Raw genomic sequence first — 17,969 nt, 5'->3', positions numbered from 1 at the left:
AGTTGTTTAAGAAGGAGGGTAAATCTGGGCCCTGCTACTCAATAATGGCCCAAAGTGGAAGTCTTCAATCCATTATCCTAAAAACCGGTAAATAAAAGGAGAGAACCAAGTGTTTTTCCTGCCTGTTTTAGAAGAACTGATCCTTAGTATAACAAAAAACAGTGGGGAGATATTTATAGAAGTTTTTTAGATAACAAATGAGAAAAGAATGAGAGAATTTGAATAGGTCTAGAATATCACCATTTTGAAAACCTTCATAATTACATCTAGTTAATGATCATAAGTTCTACAATAATTGTTACAGAAAGGAAACCTGAATTTAATCAATTTATAGGAAATATTAGGGGCAATGGAATATGTTGAATGATATCACAGGAGTATATTGATCAAAATATTTTAAAATTACATAAATAAATTGCTTTTTCAACAATCAATAAGAAAAAAAGAGGGCGTGGTTTACAAGTGTAGCTGCCGCGGTGCCTTCACCATGAGTGTCCCGGCCTTCATCGACATCACTGAGGAAGACCAGGCTGCTGAGCTTCGAGCTTATCTGAAATCTAAAGGAGCTGAAATTTCAGAAGAGAACTCAGAAGGTGGACTTCATGTAGATTTAGCTCAAATTATTGAAGCCTGTGATATATGTCTGAAGGAAGATGATATAGATGATGAAAGTGTGATGAACAGCGTGGTATCCCTCCTGTTGATCTTGGAGCCAGAAAAGCAAGAAGCTCTGATTGAAAATCTCTGTGAAAAGCTGGTCAAATTTCGGGAAGGTGAATGCCATCTCTGAGACTGCAGTTGCTAAGCAACCTTTTCCATGGGATGGATAAGAATACTCCTGTAAGATATACAGTATATTGCAGCCTCATTAAAGTGGCAGCATCTTGTGAGGCCATCCAATATATTCCAGCTGAGCTGGATCAGGTTAGAAAATGTATTTCTCTTCTGGAATCTTACCACTGAGAAAAAACACACCCTTTTAAGGCATTTGTGGATTGTAAGAAAAGTGATGCCACTTTAAAAGTCAGGGTAGAATTGCTAGGAAGTTACACGGAGGACAGTGCTTCCCAGGCTTGAGTTGATGCCCACAGGTTTATTGTATGAGCATTGAAAGATCAAATGCATTTCCTTTTGACCATCTTCTTACTTTAAAACCAGTCAAGTTTTTGGAAGGTGAACTTATTCATGATCTTTTAACCATTTTTGTGAATGCTAAATTGACATCATATATCAAGTTTTATCAGAATAATAAAGACTTCACAGATGCACTTGGACTAGTACATGAACAGAATATGGCAAAAATGAGACTACTTTTATGGGAATGGCAGTGGAAAATAAAGAAATTTTTTTTATACAATGCAACACGAACTTCAGATTGGAGCTGATGATATTGAAGCATTTGTTATTCATTGCCATGAAAACAAAAGTGGTCTACTGTAAAATTGATCAGACCCAGCAAAAAGTAGTTGTCAGTCATGGCACACATCGGACATTTGGAAAACAGCAATGGCAACAACTGTATGACACACTTAATGCCTGGAAACAAAACTTGAACAAAGTGAAAAACAGCCTTTGAGTCTGAATTTTTATGCTATAAGTTTTTTTCTTTTGGGGAAACATCTAAATGATAGTAAAACATTTTAAGCTGAAATTTGGGGTGGGGGGAAGTAAAAGAAAAAAAAGAGAGAGAGCTGGAGAGGGAACCTGTAGTTTGAAAGATCATACAAACCTTGTCCCATAAGCAGCCTGAGGTGACCTCTGAAAATGGTTTGCTATTTTCTTGACCCAGAAAACCCCACAAAATCATGCAAATCAAGAAGTTCAAATTTTTGTGTTCACTTTAAGAATACTTATGAAACTGCCTAGGTCAGGGGTGGGCAACCTTTTTGTGAGTGCGTGCCAAAACCAGCAAAATCTCTGACTCAAAATTCTTCTGCGTGCCAACCCTAATTTTTTGAGAACATGTTACGCCTACTTGATATCTCTTAAGGTGTACGTATGTGAAGAACCTTGAAGAAATAATAAAATTCATTCGAGCGACAAAAACACAGTATATGATGATGAAAAATACATTTATTTTTTAATGTATACATGTTATGTAAAATTATTTATTTATCTAAGATGCACCTACTCTGAATTTATCTGAAAAATAAAAAAGTCGATATTAAGAAAAAAATTGTAAATGGAAGATTATAAGAGAGGGTTTCGCGTGCCAGCAAAAGTTACTGGCGTGAGCCCTGACTGGTTTGGCTCAGTGGATAGAGTGTCAGCCTGTGGACTGAAGGGACCCAGGTTCGATTCCAGTCAAGGGCATGTACCTTGGTTGCGGGCACATCCCCAGTAGGGGGTGTGCAGGAGGCAACTGATCGATGTTTCTAACTCTCTATCCCTCTCCCTTTCTCTCTGTAAAAAAACAATAAAATATATTTTAAAAAAAGTTACTGGCGTGCCATGTTTGGCACACGTGCCAGGGATTGCCCACCCCTGGCCTAGGTCATCAAGGGCATGCATATCTGAAAAGCTACCTCAGATCTGAAGGCTGTCACTTTACAAAAGCAATGTGTTCAATTCCATCATTGTAACGTAGGTGTACACAGGTCAAACAATGCGGCTAGACACCGGGTTGGTCACCCAAAAAAGAGTGCTGAATTTTTGCTTTACATACTTAAAAATGCAGAGAGTAATGCTGACCTTAAGGGTTTAGATGTAGATTCTCTGATCATTGAACACATCCAGGTGAACAAAACTCCCAAGATGTGGCACAGAACTTACAGAGCTCATGAACAGATTAACCCAAACATGAGCTTTCCCTGCCACATTAAGATGATCCTACTGAAAAAGAGCAGATTGTTCCTAAACCAGAAGAAGAGATTGCACAGAAGAAAAAGATTCCCAGAAGAAACTGAAGAAACAAAAATGTTATGCCCTGGAGAGAATTCAACATCAAGTAAATGCTAATAAAAGTTAAAAAAAAAGAACATGTAAACCAGTTGCAGTATATGGAGCTTGTTGAATCCTGAATCAAATAAATGATAAGAACAGAAGCAAACAAACAAACAACAACAACAAAAAACCTTATGGGATAATCAGAGAAATGCAAACACTAACTGAATATGTCATAACGTTAGAGAATTATTGTTAACTTTGTAGATGTGACAAGGATATTATTTTTGTTTTTTATCAGCTTTATTGAGATATAATTAACATACCATACAATTCCCCATTTAAAGTGTATAATTCACCCTATCCAGTTGCTCAGTGGTTAGAGCATTGGCCTGCAGATTGAAGGGTCCAGGGTTTGATTTCAGTCAAGGGCACCTACCTCTTTTGCAGGCTCCATCCCCTGCCATGTGCAGGAGGCAACCAATCGATGTCCCTCTCTCACATCGATGTTTCTCTCTCTCTCTCTCCCTCTCCCTTCTACTCTCTCAAAAAACAATGGGAAAATATCCTCTGGTGAGGATTTTAAAAAAATAATAAACTATACAATTCAGTGACTTTTAGTATAATCACTAGATTGTGCAACCATTATCACAATTCATTAAAAAAATTTTTATCACCCAAAAAAGAAACCCCATATCCCTTAGCCACCATTTCTCCCCACATACCCCTGCTCCCCAGTCAGTTTAGGCAACCTACTAGTCTACTCTGTGTCTCTATAGATTTGCCTATTCTGGATATTTCGTATAAATGGAATTATAATAAGATGTGGACCTTTGTGATTGCCTTCTTTCACTTAGCATAATGTTTTTAGGATTCATCCATGTTGTAGCAGGTATCATTACTTCATTCCTTTTTATTGTATTCCATTGTATAGATATATATCTTCTATTTTTCCATTCATCAGTTGATGGTCATATGAGTTATTTCTACTTTTTGACTATTGTGTGAAATGCTGCTATGAACATTCATGTACAAGTTTTTCTGGGGACTTATATTTGTACTAGAGGCCTGATGCACGAAATTCATGCAAGGGACTCGGTCCTGGCAGCCACGTCAGCTTGCCTCAGCCCTTGCAGCCCCGGCTTCATCCGGAAGGTCGTCTGGAAGGTTGTTTGACTGTCCGGTCTTATTAGCATATTACACTTTTATTATTATAGATTTCTCTTGTATAAACCTAGGAGTGGAATTTTTGGGTATGGTAACTCTGTTTAGTCTTTTGAGGAACTTCCAGACTTACAAAGCAGCTGTGCCATATTATAGTCCCACCAGCAGTGTATGAGGGTTCCCATTTCTCTACATTTATGCCAACACTTTTTGATTATAGACACATGTATTAATTTCCTAGGGATGTTGTTACAAAGTACCACAAACTGGGTGGCTTAAAACAACAGAAATTTATTCTTTTACACTTCTGGAGACCAGAAATCCGAAATCAAGATTTTGACTGGGTTATACTCCCTCTAAACCAGGGGTCCTCAAACTACGGCCCGTGGGCCACATGCAAATACAAATATTGTATTTGTTCCCGTTTTGTTTTTTTACTTCAAAATAAGATATGTGCAGTGTGCATAGGAATTTGTCCGTAGTTTTTTTTTTTAAACTATAGTCCGGCCCTCTGAGGGACAGTGAACTGGCCCCCTGTTTAAAAAGTTTGAGGACCCCTGCTCTAAACCTTTGGGAGAGAAACATTCATTGCTTCTTCTAGTTCTGTTGCTTGCCTTCAATACTTGAGGTTCCTTGGCACATAGATATGTCACTTCAATCTCTGCCTCTGTCGTCACATGGTATCTTCTTGTGTCTCTCTTTCCTCTTCTTATAGAGAGAGACATTATTATATTGAATAAAGCACCCATCAACTTAACTGATTATATCTATAAAGACAATATTTCCAATTAAGGGCACATTTTGAGGTAGTGGGGGTTAGGACTTTTACTTCTTTATTTGGGAAATACAATCCTAGTGAGTGTGAAATAATATCTTGTTGTTTTTATTTTTGTTTCTTTGGATGGGTAATGATGTTGAAAATCTTTTCATGTGTGTGTTGACTATTTGTATAGCTTAGGAGAAAGGTCTTCAGGTACTTTGCACATTTTAAAATTGGGTTGTTTGTCTTTTTATTATTGGACTAGAGGCCCGTTGCAGGAAGATTCCTGCAAGAATAGGGCTTCCTGCAGTCGGAGCGAAGCAGAGAAGGGAGCGAAACCTGCCAAGGTGGGCTTCGCTCCCGCCTCCACCACCCCGCTTGCTTCTCTGCAGCTTTGTTTCCTTCTGCAGCGCTTGGCTTCCTTCTAGTTGTCTTCAGTCTTCGCTCTGTGCTTGCGTATGCAAATTAACTGCCATCTTTGTTGGATTAATTTGCATACTCATCTGATTGGCAGTGGGCGTAGCGGAGTGACACCAATTTGCATGTTTCTCTTTTATTCATGTAGATTTTAAATCAACCTTGTATTTCTGGGATAAATCCCATTTGATCATGGTATATAATCCTTTTTATGTGGGTTTCATTTGCTAGTATTTTATTGAGAATTTTTGTGTTTATAGTCATAAAAGATATTGGTCAGTGGTTTTCTTTTCTGGTGATGTCTTTGTCTTGTTTTGCCATCAAGGTAATACTGGCCTGATAGAACGAGTTGGGAAGTGTGCCCTCCTTCTTTAGTTAAATGTTACCTTTCTTCTTGAATCAGTTTCAGAGTTTGTGTCTTTCTAGGAATTTGTTCATTTCAGTTCGATTATTTAATCTGTTGGTATACATTTACTAATAGTTTTCCCTTATAATCCTTTTTATTTCTGTAAGGTTGGTAGTAATGTCCTCTTTTTCATTCCTGATTTTGGTAATTTAGTATTTTCTCTTTTTCTTGGAATATCTGGCTAAAAGTTTATCAATTTTGTTTATCTTTTCAAATAACCACCATTTGGTTTTATTGACTTGCTATATTATTTTTCTATTCTCTTTCTAATCCTTATTATTTTCTTCCCTCCACTTGTTTTAGGATTAGTTTTCTCTTTTTTTTCCAGTCTTATGTTGGAAAGTTAACTTGTTGGTTTGAGATTTTTCTTCTTTTTTAATGTAGGCATTTAAGTTATAAATTTCCCTGTAACACAACTTTAGTTGCGTCCCATAAGTTTGATATATTGTGTCTTTGTTTTCATTGTCTCAAAGTATTTTCTAATTTCCTTTTTGATATTTTTTTGACCCTTTGGTTATTTAGGTGTGCTGTTTAATTTCCACATATAAGTGAATGTTTTTTAATGTAACAGTTAAATTATTTTAATGGCTTTTTCACTATTTTTTTTAGTGAAGAAGTATTTATTCATATAAGAAGTATAAAGTAAAAAGTTTCATTCATTTTGAAATGTTTCAAATTCAAAATGAAGCATTGTATGTAGCAAAGGTCAGTAATGGTAATGAATCTGTACTCTAAGGCCAGCTGCAGGGAAAAGGCTGCTACGGGGGTTACTATAGTTTGTTCTCAAAAGTAGATGCACAGTAGTATCTTTCTCATAGGAATACCTGTTGATATTTTGTGAATGAGAAAGACTCTGTGACATTACAAACTTATAACGTATATTAGTAAAAAACAAGAAACAAAACAACTTTCTACTTTCTATCCTATAGGGTATAGTCAGGTTGGCTGTTTATTTTGTCTGTTAAAATCATGAAAATGTCCTATTTGACATAATTTAGATGCACATTGAAATATTTATTAATTTTGTGTTAACTCAAGGACCACTGAATTAAAATTTATTTCAAGGGTTTGAAACACCACTTAAAAAGTGGTACAGCAGCAAAAGAAATTCATCTTGTATAGACTTCGATATCAGGTTCTATCAGTCAGCTCAGCACAACTTTTATCTTCTATTCTATTCCTTCATTGAAATGTCATTTGACAGTCACAGCATTTGTTTTCTGGGAGGCCAGAAAGGACCAGAAGAGAGCTGGCCAACCATTTCTAGCTGAACACATTGACAAAGTATTCAATTGTATGGCTGTACTCATCTAGTGTAGTGTAAATAGGCTATGTACATACTATGTACATGAGTAGATAGCATGTGTACTTATAGAAGTACAGAATAAAGTTTTTATATTTCCATAAAATCCTTTATCTTCTTGTTATTTCATCTTCAAATAGATCACGTTTATAACTAACAGTCAATCTTCAACATTAGAAAAGCTGACATAGCAAAAAGTCCTAGGTCTTCAGTTGCTTGCTGTAACTATTAGTTATTAAAACTCGCTGGCTTCCCCAGGTGATGTGACTATCTTCCCCTGGAGAGAGTTAGAGCTTCTTATTCCCTAGCTTTTAAAAAATCTTCAAACACTATAACCTTTCTGAAATTTTATGAAAAAGAAATATTTTTGGATCTACTAATTTGCAATTCTACATGTTACATCAGTGATTTATTTCTGAGGAAATGCAATATATAAATTTGACAGAAATTTTATGTGGAGTTTGGGGCTCAGATGAGGAGGGGTAAAGGTCTGGAATTTGAGAGCAAAAGGTGCTAGATCCCACTTTTTGTATTAAATGCAGGTCAAGATTAATAGAACCAGGTAAGTTACTCTCCAGGCGATTGAGAAGGGTGGGAAATTTGGAGACTGAAATGGATCTCTCAACAGTCAATTAAGCCTTTGAGTGATTGAGAAGAAGATAAATACTAGGACAGAATCCATCCTAACAACGGATTCCGTTATGTAAAACAAGACTACAGGATTTGAAATGCAACCAAGTCTGTTTTATATGAAGGCAAGTATAAACCAACTTAATCTTGGACCTGCCTCCAGCCCCAGATTATGTTTGGTGTGAGCACAAAGAGCTGTACAGCATGAATGCACAAGGAATCAGCAGAGTGAGAAGGCTCGCTGCCAGGGAAACTTGGCACAAGAACTCCAAGAGGAAGGGGAAATTTCTCCCGCGTTGAATCAACTTTGGCTCTCTGGAATAGAGAACATGGAGAGAGAGGGACCAGGGAAAGCCAACCCTATTCTACTTGTTGATACCTTAACAAGCTGTTGATTTTTAAAAGGGAATGAAGGGGCAAAGTGTGGGTAGCATTCTGTTCCCCTGAGTCAATCCTAATGAAGTGGGAGGTTCTTGAAGAAATTAATTTCCATTTAAATTCATGTGTGACCCTCTTCTAGAAGCCTCCACTTGTTTGGGAATTTTTGTTGAGAATTTCAAACGATCCAGCAATAATGAGGCCTTTTTTTTTTTTTTTTTTTACGTGTTCTATTTCTTGAGTCTAAGTTTTATGTTGAATGCCTGATTTTAGCTGTTGAAATTCTCTCAAAATTGGACTGACTGGTTACTTCCTTCTCTGTTTACTAATATGATATGGAAAAATAAATCATGATTCTCATACTTCCGAAGCAGCCAGGCTTTTAATCCAGGGAACTGTACTCACAGGATTCCTGGCAACAAAATAGTGGTTGGTTCCAGGGATTTTTTGACTTAAAGACACAGTGGTACTCCTCAACAGAAAATAGAAGCCTGCCCCTCCACTGCAGTTTCTGAGCGAAACAAAAGGTGACGAAGCGATGGAATTGGTGGACATTACCGATCCCTATAGATAAAGGGAAAAGACCCTGTGCTCTGCTTGGGCCCCCGACATTCCATCCCCCAACAAGAAGCATATGAAAGGAGTGACTTCGTTTCTTCTTCAGAAATGACTTTAATTCTCATACTATGCTCAACTTTTTTTTTAACACTTGTTTTTCTTTATTGATTAAGGTATTACATATGTGTTCTTATCCCCCATTACCTCCCCCCCCTCCTCATGCCCTCACCACCCTGGTGTCTGTGTCCATTGGTTAGACTTATATGCATGCATACAAGTCCTTTGGTTGATCTCTCCCCCTTACCCCCACCCTCCCCTAACCTTCTCTCTGAGGTTTGATGGTCTGATCGATGTTTCTCTGTCTCTGGATTGTGTTCAACTTTTGATGATCTGTTTTGCATCTTGTCTGCACAAAGGACTACTATACGTAGCATCTCACTGAGGAGCAGTTACCCAGAACTGAAGGGAGTCACTTAAATTCTTTATCACTACTCAGTTGTAGAAGCTTATGTTTCTCTCCTCATGCAAGGAAAGGGGATACGATTCATAACATCTGAGCTTAATTCCTGTGTTTTCTCCTGATCATTTTGATGTTACCCAAGTCACTCTTCCTTAAGATCTGCCTCTGTGGTTAAAATGGAACTACACAAAGCTGAACAGAACATTTTCTTCCATGCTGTGTGACATGATATTCAGGTAGCCTCAAAAGAAAACTCTGACTTTCGCTCCCTTTTACACTGAAAAAGAAATCATGTTTAATTTAGTGCCATCTTTAGGTTGTAGCTTTTTCATGCAACTGCTATTGACTACCAGGTTTCATCCCTTCTTCTAATTTTATTGGTTGGGCTAGACTATTTTAAATTTATGTTTGTAATTTGAAAATAATTTGAATGACTATTTGTATTTTCTATAATCTATATCCATGTGTATTTTTTTTGTACATTTGTTTCCTGAATATGCCTATTGCTGACCTTAGGTCTTGTGTCCCAAACACTTGATTTTTTTAAAAACTAGCTGACCCTGTTTGTTTTTTTTAGAGTTTCACAGGCATGATTGTATTTCTGAGTACAGATTTTTGTTGTTGTTGTTGTTGTTAATCCTCACCAGAGGATATTTTTTCCAGTGATTTTTAAAAGATAGAGTGGAAGGGAGAGGGACAGAGAAAGATAGGAGAGAGAAACATCAGTGGAGACACATTGATTGGTTGCCTCCTGCACTCACCTCTACCGACCAACCGACCCAATGGGGTGTGGGGGGATGGGAGGAGGAGGGGAGGGAAGACCAGGGATCACACCTGCAACCCAGGTATGTGCCCTTGACTGGGAATCGAAGCCTGGACGCTTTGGTGCATGGGCCGACGCTCTTACCATTGAGCACACTGGGCAGTGCCTGAGTATAGATTTTTAGTGTAAGGTAAGGTTGCTGTATTTTTCCTACTTAAAAAAGTCAAGTGATCTTAGGTATTTTTTTAAAAAATGGATTTAAAATTTTTATGTATATTATAACCACATGCTACTAAGAAAATCCTTCTGGATTAATTGGTGCATTAATTGAATTATATATGTATTTTTTTATGTCCCACCCATTTCCAAAACACTTTGAGGCAACTTACATTACAACAATTTATAATACATTTACCATAATCACTGAAATGGAAGAGATGGAAAATGCCAAGTGTTGGCAAGAATGTGGCACAAGTGGAACTCTTTGTCCACTGCAAGGGAGAGAGAGTACACTGCTACGACCACTGTGGAAAACTGACAGTATCCACTAAGCTGAACATAGGTCTACCCTCATATACACAGTGGGCATGTATACAAAAACTTACAAAAGGCATGGACTAGAATGTTCACAGAAGCACTATTCACAGAAACCCCAAACTGTAAGCTACACAAATGCGCTATATAGTTTTGTGTCCCTCCAAAATTCACAGGTGAAGCCTTAACCCTGAAACGTGCCTGTATTTGGAGAAAGGGCCGTTAAGGAGGTAATATTAAGTAGAAGGAGCCAGATTCATATTAATTAGGGAAATGAGCTTATATGAAGCAATATGTACCCTAACACCCAACTTGGAAATGATTTAGGACATGCTCTTAATGATTTCATGTGTCTGCAAAAGGACATTTTCTTATGTCTGAAATGTTTGTCAACCAGCAAAGATCAGGACTGTCAGATAAGGTCATTATTGCTTGTGTTTTAAAAACCTGTAATTTAGGCCCTAGCCTGGTAGCTCAGTTGGGTAGAGTGTCATCCAAATACACCAAGGTTTCGGGTTCGATTACCAGTAAGGGCACATATAAGAATCAACCAATGGGCCGAAACCGGTTTGGCTCAGTGGATAGAGCGTCAGCCTGCAGACTGAAAGGTCCCAGGTTCAATTCCGGTCAAGGGCATGTACCTTGGTTGCGGGCACATCCCCAGTAGGAGATGTGCAGGAGGCAGCTGATCGATGTTTCTCTCTCATCGATGTTTCTAACTCTCTATCTCTCTTCCTTCCTCTCTGTAAAAAATCAATAAAATATATTTAAAAAAAAAAGAATCAACCAATGAATGCATAAATAGTGGAACAACAAATTGATGTTTCTCTCTCTGTGTCTCTGTCCCTTCTTCTCTTTCTAAAACCAATCAATTAAAAAAATAAAAATCTTTAATTTACAAAATAATAATTTTCACATAGTAAATAGGTATTTAAATTTTAAAATAATTTTATTTTGAATTTATTTCCTTTTCACGTTTTCTACTATCAAAAGTCTATATCAGATAGAGATTATTTTACATGTTATTAAAATATGTAATCTTGTCACAATATTACACAGTGATAAGCTATGAATTTATTGTTACATTGTCGTTTTACAGAAAACTGTTGGAACTTTTAATATAACCCTATGATAGAAAAATGATTCACTGTTATTATTATGGACACTCATTGTTATTTGAAAGCAAAGTATTGAGATAAATACAGAATAACTTAGGATTTCAAGATTAATATCTTTTGGGAGCTTGGGAACACTTATTCTGGAATTCTCCCAGATTATCCAGCTGTGTGGTGACACCTTCCCCACTCCCACCCCCACACTCCTCTGGTTCCTCATTGCCAGAAGGATTGTGAGTTTTCCATTGGAGTTTTAGTTGCCCTGAGCAGTACTTAATTTACGGTCTCCAGTCTGAAAGCTGTCAAATGGTTAACTCACCCCATGTTTTCCCCTTCTCCCAAGTGTCAGCTCCCTCCAGAATCTGCCCCTTTCTGTTCACTGTGCAATGTCTTCAGGCTGCCTGTTTTGTATTTTATCCAGAGTTGATTGCTGCTATCAGTAGGAGGGCCCGTTGGGGCTGACTTTACCTGGTCCCACTAGAAACAGAACCCTTCTCTGTATTCTGATCAAACACACACTCCAGTATCTTTCTGAGAAGGCTAATGGGAAATATATTTTTGGAGGGCTCATCTGTCTGAAAATGCCTTTATTTTGCTTGATTAATACTTTGACTGGGCATGGATATTTTGATAATAATGTTCCCTTAGAAAATTTTAGACACTAAGCCATTATCTTTAAGTTTCTATTATCGCTGTTACAAAATTTGATGTGAATTGTTGTGACCTTTTATATTTGACCTGTTTTTTTCTTCTTGGAGTTTTTAAGATATTCTTTATTTTTAATCCTCACCCAAGAATATGTTTTTATTGAATTTTAGAGAGAAGGGAAAGGAGAGAGAGAGAGAGAGAGAGAGAGAGAGAGAGAGAGAATATGAATGTGAGAGGGAAACATCAATCGTTGCCTCTTATACATGCCCCAACTGGGGATGCAACCTGAAACCTTTTGATGTATGGAAGATGCTCCAACTACCGGAACCACCTGACGAGGGCTCTTTCTTTATTTCCTGAGATTTCATGATAATGTATCTTGGAATGGAGCTTTCATCCCCATTCTTTGTGCTGGGAATTCATTGGACTTTTTCACCTTAGAAAATCACGCCCTTCAGTTTTAGGAAACTTTATTTTTCCTTCATTTTTTTAAATTAAATCTTTATTGTTCAGATTATTACAGTCGTTCCTCTTTTTTCCCCCCATAGCTCCCCTCCATCCAGTTCCCTCCCCACCCTCTGCCCTCCCCCTCCCCCACCCCCACTGTCCTCATCCATAGGTGTACGATTTTTGTCCAGTCTCTTCCCGCACCCCCACACCCCTTTCCCCCCAAGAATTGTCAGTTCACTCCCTTTCTATGCCCCTGATTCTATTATATTCACCAGTTTATTCTGTTCATCAGATTTTTTATTCACTTGATTTTTAGATTTACTTGTTGATAGATATGTATTTGTTGTTCATAACTTTTATCTTTACCTTTTTCTTCTTCTTCCTCTTCTTAAAGAATACCTTTCAGCATTTCATATAATACTGGTTTGGTGGTGATGAACTCCTTTAGCTTTTTTTTTTTTATCTGTGAAGCTCTTTATCTGACCTTCAATTCTGAATGATAGCTTTGCTGGATAAAGTACTCTTGGTTGTAGGTTCTTGCTATTCATCACTTTGAATATTTCTTTCCACTCCCTTCTGGCCTGCATAGTTTCTGTTGAGAAATCAGCTGACAATCGTATGGGTACTCCCTTGTAGGTAGCTAACTGTTTTTCTCTTGCTGCTTTTAAGATTCTCTCTTTGTCTTTTGCTCTTGGCATTTTAATTATGATGTGTCTTGGTGTGGTCCTCTTTAGATTCCTTTTGTTTGGGGTTCTCTGTGCTTCCTGGACTTGTAAGTCTATTTCTTTCACCAGGTGGGGGAAGTTTTCTGTCATTATTTCTTCAAATAGGTTTTCAATATCTTGCTCTCTCTCTGCTTCTGGCACCCCCGTAATTCGGATGTCGGTTCGCTTGAAGTTGTCCCAGAGGCTCCTTACACTATATTCATATTTTTGGATTCTTTTTTCTTTTTGCTTTTCCGGTTGGGTGTTTTTTACGTCTTCATATTTCAAATCTTTGACTTGATTTTGCGATCCTCTAGTCTGCTGTTGGATCTCTGTATAATATTCTTTATTTCAGTCAGTGTATGCTTAATTTCTAGTTGATCTTTTTTCATATCCTTGAGGGTCTCACTAGATTTATTGAGGGCCTCATTAAATTTATTGGCGGTTTCTAGAAAATTCTTGAAAAACCTTATAAATTTGGTTTTGAACTCTATATCCAGTAGTTTGCTTTCCTCCACTTCTATCATTTGTGACCTGTTTCTTTGTCTCCACATTTTGGCTGCTTCCCTGTGTTGATAGAGTGGCTTTGTGTGCTAGGTATCCTATAGGGCCCAGTGGCTCAGCCTCCCCAATTACCTGAGGTAGACACTCTTGGTGCACCCCTTTGTGGGCTGTGTGCACAGTCTTGTTGTAGTTAACCCTTGATTGTTGTAGGTATCACTGCGAGGAATTGACCTTCAGGCCAATTGGCTGTGAGAATCAGCTGTGTCTGCAGTGGGAGGACTTCTGTGCTGGAGACACCCTTCTGGGGCAAGACTTGCTTTAGTGGGGCTTTGGTGATCACTGAGTCTGCCCCCTGAGTGTGTCCCTTATGGATCTGAGGAGTTGTAATCTGGATGGTCCCACTCTGACCACTGGGTACACTGGCTCTTGGATCTCTAAGGAGGTGCTAACTTAGTCTCTGCTTGAGGCTACCCAGCAGGAGCTATGGAGAGATCTGCAGATCCCTCTTTTTTGGCTTGGGATTTGGAGGTGCCCAGATGAGGCCCACCTGTGAAGCAATGCAAGCTGCTGTGGGGCCTTGGGCCTCCTTTTGGATGTTCTGGTTTCTCTGACCCAGCTGCAGTTTGTTAGGTAATTTTAGATTGCAAAGGGCCAGGCCATTCATATACAAAAGCCTCTGCTCACAACTTGGGTGGGGCGGGGTCTCAGGGAATCAACAGGGCAGAGCAAACAGCTATGGCTGATCCTCAGTCCTGCCCTAAGAGGCCCCGGGTCTCAGTGTTCCGCGGTAATCGCTGCAAGCACCTCTGAGAGAAAGCCACCCTCGAGTTCCGCCCACTGTCAGACAGTCCAGTTTCTCCCCATATGAGTCTGGGTCCCCAGAGACTCGCCCGAAACTAAAGTTCAGGGCCTTCGGGAGCTTGTGTCTCCCTCCTGATTGAAAAAGACAACCATGTCCTCATTTGCCAGCCCTTTCCGCACGCGCCTCCATACCTCTGCACTTTACTTCCGCACCTCCTCTGAGTCTCAGTGTGCTTTTCTCTTTCCTTCTAGTTGTAGAATTTCCACTCAGCCATCCTTCCTGTGGTTCTGGATGATGTCCATTTTGTCTTTTAGTTGTATTTTTGAAGTGGTTGTTTGAGGCAGCAATTTCCGGTGTTTACCTATGCTGCCATCTTGGTTTCTCCAGCCTTTCTTTCATTTTTTTTTCCATTTATGTTGGCTTATGTGATTTCTTACCTTTAAAATTATTTTTTGCCAAACTGGTTTGGCTCAGTGTATAGAGCATCGGCCTGAGGACTGAAAGGTCCCAGTGATTCCGGTCAAGGGCATGTACCTTGGTTGCGGGCACATCCCCAGTAGGAGGTGTGCAGGAGGCAGCTGGTCGATGTTTCTCTCTCATCGATGTTTCTAACTCTCTATCCCTCTCCCTTCCTCTCTGTAAAAAATCAATAAAAATATATTTAAAAAATAAAATAAAATTATTTTTTGTCTCTTTAACCACTCTTTCTGTGGTGTCATTTTATTATTTTAGTACGGTTTTATTCAGATGTTGTACAGGGCTTTTTGTAAGTCAAATAGCATTTCCCCTGCAAAGTTAACCATAGCAAATAATGTTCTTAAGATCCTTTGAGGAGGACTGGTTGTTACTTGAAATATGACAATTCCAACCCTTCATAATGACTGTGTGCTTTAAAGGCATTTCCTGTAGAACAGTTGAATTAAGTGCTTGCATGTTAAATGCCTGCCACCTAATAATTACCTCAAGGGAGAAATTAGTTTGGTTTAGTTTAAGCTTAATCTAAAGAGAAAATAATTTATCATATTCGTCCCCCCCCCCATTTATTTATTTATTTATTTATTTATAATTCTTTATTGTTTAAAGTATTACATATGTCTCTTTTCTTCCCCATTGACCTCTCCCTGGTCATTTCCACCCCTTCCCCACCCAACACATGTCCTCAACCCCCTACTGTCTGTGTCCATGGGTTCTGCTTATATGCATGCATACAAAACCTTTGGTTGATCTCTCACCTTCCCCGCTCCCCGTCTTCCCTCTGAGGTTGGATGGTCTACTTGATGCTTTTATGTCTTTAGATCTAGTTTAGTTTATCAGTTTATGTTGTTCATTATATTGCACAAATGAGTGAGATCATGTGATATTTATCTTTCTCTGACTGGCTTATTTTGCTTACCATTAATGCTCTCCAGGTCCATCCATGCTGTTGCAAATGGTAAGAGTTCCTTCTCTTTTACAGCAGCATAGTATTCCATTGTGTAGGTGTACTACAGTTTTTTAATCCACTCATCTGCTGATGGGCATTTAGGCTGTTTCCAAATCTTAGCTATGGTGAATTGTGCTGGTATGAACATAGGGGTGCATATATCCTTTCTGATTGGTGTTTCTAGTTTCTTGGGATATAGTCCTAGAACTGGGATTACTGGGTCAAATGGGAGTTCCATTTTTAATTTTTTGAGGAAACGCCTTACTATTTTCCACAGTGGCTGCACCAGTCTGCATTCCCACCAACACTACATGAGGGTTCGTTTTTCTTCACATCCTTGCCAGCACTTGTTGTTTGCTGATTTGTTGATGATAGCCATTCTGATAGGTGTGAGATAGTACCTCATTATCATTTTGATTTGCATCTCTCGGATGATTAGTGACTTTGAGCATGTTTTCATATGTCTCTTGGCCTTCTGTCCTCTTTCGAAAAGTATCTATCTAGATCCTCTGCCCATTTTTTGATAGGATTGTTCATCTTCCTTCTGTTAAATTATATGAGTTCCCTATAAATTTTGGAGATTAGGCCCTCATTGGATATAACATTGGCAAATATGTTCTCCCATGCAGTGGACTTTCTTGTTGTTTTGTTGATGGTTTCTTTTGCTGTGCAGAAGCTTTTTATTTTAATGTAGTCCCATTTGTTTATTTTCTCCTTAGTTTCCATTGTCCTTGGAGCTGTATCGGTAAAGATATTGCTACGATGTATGTCTGATATTTTCCTGCCTATGGATTCTTCTAAGATTCTTATGGTTTCCAGTCTTACATTTAAGTCCTTTATCTATTTTGAGTTTATTTTTGTGTATGGTATAAGTTGGTGGTCTAGTTTCATTTTTTTGCATGTATCTGTTCAATTTTCCAAACACCATTTATTGAAGAGACTGTCTTGACTCGATTGTATGTTCTTGCCTCCTTTGTCAAATATTAATTGAGCATAATGGCTTGGGTCGATTTCTGGGTTCTCTGTTTGGTTCCATTGGTCTATATGTCTGTTCTTGTGCCAGTACCAGGCAGTTTTGAGAATAGTGGCTTTGTAATATAGCTTGATATCTGGTATTGTGATCCCTCCAACTTTGTTCTTCTTCCTCAGGATTGCTGCAGCTACTCAGGGTCTTTTTTTATTCCATATGAATTTTTGGAGAGTTTGTTCTAGGTCTGTGAAATATGCTGTTGGTAATTTAATGGGAATTGCATTGAATCTATAGATTGCTTTGGGTAGTATGGACATTTTTTATTTTTATTTCAGGAAAACATTTATTTCAATGGAGAGAGCAGACATTCTAGACTGTAAAAGTGTATAATCACACTATTTCCACATTCGTAGATGACAGCAGTCAAAAGGCACTGAGTAAATTAAGTGGTGTCATCTTTAGCCAGAATTCATTTCTTTTTTTTTTTATTTTGTTTTATTGCTTAAAGTATTACAAAGAGTATTAGATATGTCTCCTTTTTTTCCCCCTTGATATTCCCCCGGCCTCCCCTACTCCCCAGTGTCTTGTGTCCATTGGTTATGCTTATATGCATGCATCAGCAGATGAATGGATTAGAAAACTGTGGTACATCTACACAATGGAATACTATGCTGCTGTAAAAAAGAAGGAATTCTTACCATTTGCAACAGCATGGATGGAACTGGAGAGCATTATGCTAAGTGAAATAAGCCAGTCAATGAAAGAAAAATACCACCACATGATCTCACTCATTTATGGATAATAAAGACTATTATAAACTGATGAACAAAAATAGATACAGAGGCAGAGCAGCATCAAACAGACTGTCAAGCTACAGCAGGGAGGCCGGGGAGGGCTGGGGGGCAGGTGGGAGAGGGTAAGAGATCAACCATAGTATGGACATTTTAATGATGTTGATTCTACCAATTCATGAGCACAGTATATTCTTCCATTTGACTATGTCTTCCACTATCTCTCTTTTCAACCGTCCTGTAATTTTCTGAGTACAGGTCTTTTACCTACTTAGTTAAGTTTATTCCTAGGTATCTTAATTTTTT

General features: G+C 38.3%; 1 protein-coding gene and 1 pseudogene across 1 annotated transcript in view; both read left to right on the top strand.

The window, feature by feature from the left end:
• The window catches only part of AFG1L (AFG1 like ATPase), a 154,857-nt gene that overhangs the window by 100,952 nt on the left and 35,936 nt on the right, over positions 1 to 17,969 (top strand). The window lies entirely within an intron of this gene.
• LOC102440749 lies at positions 488 to 1,576 on the top strand (annotated as a pseudogene).

This window comes from Myotis lucifugus, unplaced genomic scaffold (assembly GCF_000147115.1).
Source record: "Myotis lucifugus unplaced genomic scaffold, Myoluc2.0 scaffold_378, whole genome shotgun sequence".
NCBI classification, from domain to species: Eukaryota; Metazoa; Chordata; class Mammalia; order Chiroptera; family Vespertilionidae; genus Myotis; species Myotis lucifugus.
The sequence above is the reverse complement of the archived record's forward strand: the minus strand, read 5'-3'. Positions and strand labels throughout refer to the sequence as shown.